This window comes from Abramis brama (assembly GCF_963993115.1).
Source record: "Abramis brama genome assembly, chromosome: 8".
NCBI classification, from domain to species: domain Eukaryota; kingdom Metazoa; phylum Chordata; class Actinopteri; order Cypriniformes; family Leuciscidae; genus Abramis; species Abramis brama.
The window spans coordinates 11,974,439-11,982,152 of record NC_139970.1 but is presented as its reverse complement, the minus strand read 5'-3'; positions in this window follow the sequence as shown (position 1 = coordinate 11,982,152).

Here is a 7,714-nt window from a genome sequence, read left to right as displayed (position 1 = left end):
TTCCTTTTATTATCCACTCTGTAGCAGATTTATCTTCCCCAGAACATACCAATATAAATGAGTCAAACACAGCAGAGCTATAAAATTAATGTGTAAAGCATAGCTTAGATCATTTGGTCAAAGAAGAATTTGATGAGAAATATTTAAGCAACATATTCAAATCTCAAAATGACTTTTGATTGCAGACTTTGATATCTTGGTAAATCTGAGAACACCTTGATACATTGTTAAGATTAATAAGACATCACTGACATATGAGATTAATGTGATGTTTTTCTCTAAGCAAGAGATTTCTTTTTGTTCTTCATTTAATCGCATTGCTGTCTAGCGGAAACATTTGATATACTGAAGATATCTTATTGGTGATTTTCTTTTCTATGGGCCTCGGAGTTACAGCAGTTCCCTTTTGTTGTGATGTAGGTTTTAAAGGAAGCTTTAATCTCCTGGGTCTCTCATCCTCTATAATGCCATAATCGCCTGCTTATTACAGGGAAAATGACACAGGCTTTTTCCAAAACAGAATTAGCGCAGGGACATGCACTCTTTTGTAATCCAGCATTACATACAACTAATTGAAGAAAAAAATATCCCCAATTTCCTGCAGTAGTGGCTTGTCGTCCTCGCTCTGAATGAATGCATACTTCACACAAACACACACTCACATCTGAGAGTCTTTAATAGCATGCTTTTATCAGGGCAGGGCTTTCTGCTACGTTATTGTGTGAAGATTCTCAGTAGAGGTCTGTTCATGTGAGAGAAGGAGAAACCAGACAGACCGTAGCTTCTTCAGGCAGGTTCCTAACTGAAATATTGGGACAAATACCGGGTCAGTTTTTAATTAGATATAACTTTCTATAAACTTACTGAATTTTTGTCTACCATCTTGGATGGGTTTCACTGAGCTAAGTGAAATAGCTTTTGCAAAGACTATTTGAGATGTTGCGGTAAGGTGCAGTCACATTTGCATTTTTTCAGCAACTTTTGCGAAATACAGTAATTTTAATAGGAATCCACAATCGCAAATTTCACGTGAGGACGAAAGTTTTCCCCATGCAGATTTCGCAACTGGTTAAAGCTGGTCTCACAAATTCTCTGCGCTGACCAACAGAAAGCTGCATAGTTTGAAAGTGACTTCTAAGCGTTGCTCCATACAGTAAATCACTACACTATTGACCTTTTTTTCTAGCGATATTTCGCTAATGTGACTGCACATTAAAGGTGCGGACACATTTAATGTTGTTCTGCAAAATTTCGTGAGCAAAATCCAGTAATTTTTTTTATAGAGATCCACTCAATCTTAAATTTTGTGAGGGCAAAAAATTTTCAAAAGCAAATTTCTCAATGAGTTCAAGTAGGTCATGCAGATTTGACCAAGAGAATGTGGCTTGGTTTGAAAGTGACTTCTGTGTGAGTGGTGCTTCATACGTCATTCGCTATATTATTGACAGTGAAATTTAATTTGCTTGTGAAATTTAACTATTATGCACAGTAAAGGTGTGGACACATATACTGTTGTTCTGCGAATTTTCGTTGCCGAAATCCAGTTATTTCAATAGAAACATGATGGTGAATTTTATGTAAGCGCAAAAAAATTTCCAAAGCAAATTTCACAAAGGGCTCAACTTAAGTTGGTCACACAGACGGTTAGTTTGAAAATGACTCCTGTGTGAGTGTTGAGTCATTCAGTATGTATAATTACACTATTGACATTAGACAAACCATATTTTCCATTGAAATGTTTTGCTCACACATTAGGTATTCTTAACTACTATTTACTTACACCACAAAACAAGGAAAATGTAAATATTGTATTCATGTTGTATTGCGAAACACTTCTGCTTCTATTGATGTGGGATGGGATATGGTTAAGGTTAGGTTGTGGGACGGTTTAAGGGTGGGTTAAAACGGAAGGGAAAGATCAACAGTGTAATTATAGATAGATGTAATTGCAGAAATTAATTACAGATGTAATTACTTGCAGGTACTTATAATAATATAAGTAAAATGTCAAAATATGTATGTACATAATGATGTAACGGTACGACTGTAGACAAAAAGCACGATGCAGGAGAACACAATACAAATATGGCCTTTAATCCAAAAATGCACAAAACAAGCTGGAGAAATTCAGGAAACACAACCACTTTCCATTAACAAGATCGGACAAAGAGCTGAAAGAACACAGGGCTTATGAACTCAAGGGTGAAACAGAACAGGTGTGGTCAAGTTGGTCATGAAAATTTGCTGTGCTGACCAACAGAAAGCTTGGTTTGAAAGTGACTTCTGTGTGAGCTGTGTTTCATTCATCACAACACTGTTGACAAAAGATTTTTATTTATTTTTTTGGCTAATGTGAGTTCGGCCAATAGAAGGTATCTTGAAAGGCAACTCACTGGGATTTGGAGCAGAGCTTTTATCTGTCGTGAGAGTGTGAAAGTCTGGAGGCAGAGTCGGAGGTGCCTATAGGCCATCCTCTCTGCTCTTCATCACACACACACAGGCCTCACTGGGTGTGTAATTTGTGACTTCTTTGATCAAAGCACAGCCTCGTTAGCATTCTGCCCTACAGTAAAAACAGCTGTGTGTGAGAGAGAGAGAGACCCGTGATCCTCAGCTGTAGAGCACACTGCTGTATGTAGATTTCAGTGCTCAGGGTAAATCCCTCAGGTATAATCACCCAAATCTGCTCCCTCACCCAGCTTCTGCAGGATGGAGAGAATTGTGATGAAAGGAAATAGAAGGTTAAACCTTTCACCCAGTTCACCTTCCTCAATGATTTTCTAAAAACATTAAACATGTCAATACCCAGTCTGACCCCTTAAAATCTAACCACAAAAACCTGAACTGCTAAGTCAAATAGGAACATATTTTAATCTTTTGGCTTTTTTTTTCTTTAGCGAAGAGTCTTTTCTGACCCCCAATCCCCCATCCCCCACCCCCCACCCAGACACTGAGTCCATATCGAGACCAACTAATATAAAATGCTAGGTTTTCATGTACAATAACACTATAATAACTTTTATTAAAATCACTAATAAACATATTATGTTAAACATTGATTAAATTTATTAAATTGATCAAAAGTCACAATAAATAATTGTTACATCAAATATTTCAAATGAATTTTGAACTTTTTATTCATCAAAGAATCCAGAAAACAGTTTCCACAAAATATTAAGCAGCACAAACACAAAGTTCTGTCATGAAACTCTAGATGGCGCAGGCTAATAGGTCCTTAACTCAAACACTCACAATCCTGCTGTATCAGTAGCCAATGAGCTTGCGTGCTCAACCTTCAAATATTTGGTTCCCTTAGCAGTGCAGCGCGCTTTCAGAAACCCTCCACCTTCCCCAGCTCCACCTGTATAGATCTGCTGGGTAATTCATGTACACTATATTGTACAGCAGCGGCATGTCTTACTTGCTCACAGCAGCGTGTTGTGTGTGTATTGGCAGTAGCAAGTCCTGTACTTGCTCTAAAGCAGCAGCAGCAGCGTGGCAGATCTATTCCGGCAAGATCAAACATATCAACATTGTCATACCCATTACCATGCTAAACACTCCGAGAGTTGTCATGACAGAACTGTTTTCAACATTGATAATAATTACAAATGTTTCTTGAGCAGCAAATCAGCATATTTGTTATGGGTTTGAACCATTTTCCAGTTTTCTGATGTGCCCTCATGTGTCTCACCTGTGTCTTGCTGGCCATCACTTACTAAATGAAGCATACCCTGAAGGCATATGTTCATCCTGGTGGACCATCTCAGTGTCTGTTCTGGTGGGAATTCTCATTTTGTACGAGGACATGGTGTAGAGCACCACCAAAAGTACCAAGGGTGATGTAAGTGTGCTGACTTCGAGCCCCAGAATTAAGATTGAGGAGTGTGAAAGGATTAGCAGCAAGCCTGTTTCGTCGTCCTCCACCACTATGCCTATTTCGTTGCCCAGCACCGAGTCTGTGTCGTTGTGGATGCTCCCACTCCCACCTCCTCTGCCTATCCCGTATTGGCCAAGGAGGCTGTTTCTGAAATCTCTCCCTGTCCTGTATTGACCAAGGAGTCTGTTTCTGGCTTGGTCTGTTGATACCCTTCTGATGTGAAAGGGAAGTTACATTTTGAGCTTCTCCAACCCCATGAAGAATGGCTACAGTTTTTTTTACTTTGTACAGATCTTAAACTACTCATGAGGCAATCTCTACATCAAAGTCAAGGCACAAGGTTTCATAGCGGAGCCAGTTTGAGAGATTATATAAAGTCGGTCCAGTTCAAGGTTGCCGGATCATGTGACGGCAGAACTCCACTTGCTGCTCAGATTTCCTCAAAAGACGTGCAGCATGGGACCCACAATCCAGGTCAATGTCACCTTCAGTGCTATGGTTTTCAACAAACCCACCAACAACTGTACCTAAAAAGCAAACTTCAGGAATGCAACGGTATCCCCATGCTTTACATTAGGGGCTTCCAGGACACTGGCAGAATTCCTCAAAATTAGTTGGTGGGGCTGCCCAAACTTCTCATGGAGTGGTCCTTCAGTGGTCCTTCAGTCCTATGGTATCAGTAAACGGGGTGGGTGAATTCAAATAAGCATCTGCAATCAGCTTAGCCTCATCCAACTTTAAGTAGTCTACAAGTATGGAGGAAGCAGATTCTCCAAAGCTAATTCTAAGCCTGACGAACTCGCAGAAGGGGAGGCCCTCTATATGTTTACTCTGACAATGATGTATGGGCTAAATGTGGCATATTTGTGGTTATCTACCTTAACCACAGGTGCTGGACTGAGCTGGCATGGACCCAAGTTGGGGGGAAGAAACTGGAATTTGGGTTTGTAAGGTTTTCCGATATGAGGGGATGTGCAGCTGAGGATAATAACTCTTTGGTGTTGGATGCAGGGGTAGCCCATCTGGATTTTGACAGTAATACTGAGAATGGCGGTATGCTTGTAAAAGGTGAGCCTGGGAGACCCTTAAATACTTTGGTACCTGTGGTTGGTATGTAGCTGTGCCAGGTTTTTTAACTTTAAAGTCTCCATACCCCTTTTCAGTTCTGACTCAGGCCAGGGTGGAAGCTCAGGCCACTCTTCATCATCAGCTGATGTGGCTGGTCTACGTGTCAGAGAGGATAGGACGGCCGTTGGGAGTCTGGTCATACTGGAGGACTGTCATGGCTTTTAGTAGTGCTAAGATCTGACCAGTTCTTTTAACTTTGTACTAACTTCTTTCAACTCCATCAGGTCAGCACGAAAGGCTTGGTGTGATTGCAGCAACTGTGCATTTTCTCTGCGAATGGCTTGCAGTTCATTATACTATTCAAGCTCGGGGGAAACTGTTCCGCTGGGCTGATGTGAAGAACTGAGGTAGGTTTTAACTTCGCTCTGTATAACTAAAGCTTGTTGGTCTTAACCGAGGGCCTGTGCAAGAAGCAGCATTGTCATAGAGGTAGTCAGGATTGTCCCATGATTACTGGAGGGCTGTCACATGGGCAGGTACCTCCCAGGGGGGTGGGATAGCATGTTCAGTTACGGGTCTGCCCCTACATACTGCGCTTGGAGTCGTGTTCTGCATTTTGGTCTGGTTGCCCCAACAATCTCTTCATCAGACTCCTTGATACCAGGAATGAACACTGCATCAGGATTGAAGGACCTGTTGTTGGGAAAGAGACTGCTAGGTTCTGGTTCTATTAATAAGCAGTATACACTCCTGGGTGTCAGTCAGGACACAAAGAATGAGGAGACTGGAGCTTCTTTCCAAAGTGTATTGAATAGTAGTTTTATGGTCATGTACTAACACCGTGAACACCAACGGATAACAGGCAGGGAGAAACTTCTAGGCACACAGCTGACGTTCTCTCAGTAGCAGGCAGCGAACTCTAACAATAATGCCTCCTACCAGAAGCATAGAGAAAGCATGTGCTTTACTATTATCAAAATAGAAGTCGAACAATAAAAATCTTCTTTTCTCCAGGAGCCTTTTATACAATGATGATGTCATTAAATGATGACAGAATTTTGATGTCAACTATGCCTTATGTGAGCAACCACTTAGTACTATGCCTGTGTTTTATGAATCTCAGTTCATACTTTCTCTCTGTCTCCAGCTCTGATGTCTGCATATTGTTTCGTTCTGGTTTCCATTGTGGGAGGTGAGTGAGGTCTGTCCTCTGCGGGGTGGGTAACCATAGCTGTACGTACTACGTCCCATCAGAGAATGAGACAGACAGTGAGAGAGACATGTGTGTCTGATCTAAAGCTTTGGAGGCCTCAGATCCGGATGGCTCAAATCTTCTGGAACCACAGAGGAATCTCTTACTAATTATGGCTAAGGAAACTGATACAAGGAGACCACTGTATAATAATGCAAACGCACATGCTTGAGGTCTCACCACACACACACTTACACAACCACGAACGTCTTCCTCTATTATAGCAGTTTTTATGAGCTATTATTTATTTATTAAAATAAAATGCAAATGTATCATTTATAAAAGAAGATAAAGTAAAATTAGAAAATAACATTCATTTTAAGAAGTAGGATTATGTGAAGATGTAAATTGTAAATGTAACATACACTTTCGTTCAAAAGTTTGGAATAAATAAGATTTTTTAAATGTTTTTGAAAGATGACTCTTATGCTCACAAACAAGCACGTGGACAGATAGACCACAAGTGATGTTATTTTATTTTTTGTTAAAATTCCTAATTAAGTGTGTGTCCGACAACTTATTCTTAATAGTTCTTCCAGACCGTACAAGCCTCTCCCACTCTCCGACATCCTTTGTCACAGCCATCACATCTCACACCCGGACCTGCCTTCATTGGTGAACCGAAGTAACGATCGTGTTTGCCCTAAACTTTGGCACTATTTGTCACCACTGTGAAATTAAACCACTATTAAAACATTCCAATACAGCCAGCCTAACTTAGGCAATAACCCTCCATTAAGCTTAATAACAAGCAAGCTGATCTGACAAAATCAGCAAAATTAATAAAAATATACCCCAAAATTCAAGATTGCCCTTATATGATATATTGTATTTTGTGTTTATAACATAATTTAGTTAAGCTAAATCACACATGCAAGAGTGCTATTTTCTCGAATATCAGCAAACGTTGCGTCTCCCAGCAACACTCACTGTTTTTTTGAACAAATCGGGTGAGTCGATGATTCAATGACCCGTTTATAAAATCAGTGGACACTTGCTTCTTTAATGAAAGAATAAGACGGTTTGAACAAATCAGTTGAATGAATGATTCTGTGATTCACTTATTACGACTTGCCACCTCCTACTGGCGTTTTCAGTTTCATACATAATAGTATAATACAATTTTTCCCAACATTTCATATTTCTATTTTCAAACTGTTATATTTAGAACATTAATCTCATTACATTGTTTAGGCAATGGAAATTGCAGTGTAAATGGATTTTAATAAATGGTAAAATGGTCTTTGTTGATACAGCCCTATAGTGTTAAAGAGTGTAATTAAATAAAAGATGATCAACAATATGTAAATTTACTTTTCATAAATAATTACTAAAGAGAGGTGCACTTTTTTCTGTGCACGGCCCTGCTCACAAAAGCTGCATTTATTTTAGTCAAAAATGCGTAATGTTTTTGTGGAAACTGTGACAATATTTTGATGAATAGAAAGTTCAAAAGAACATCATTTGCAGTATTTGAAAAATAAATAAATGTTGTAACATTATGTCTTTACAGT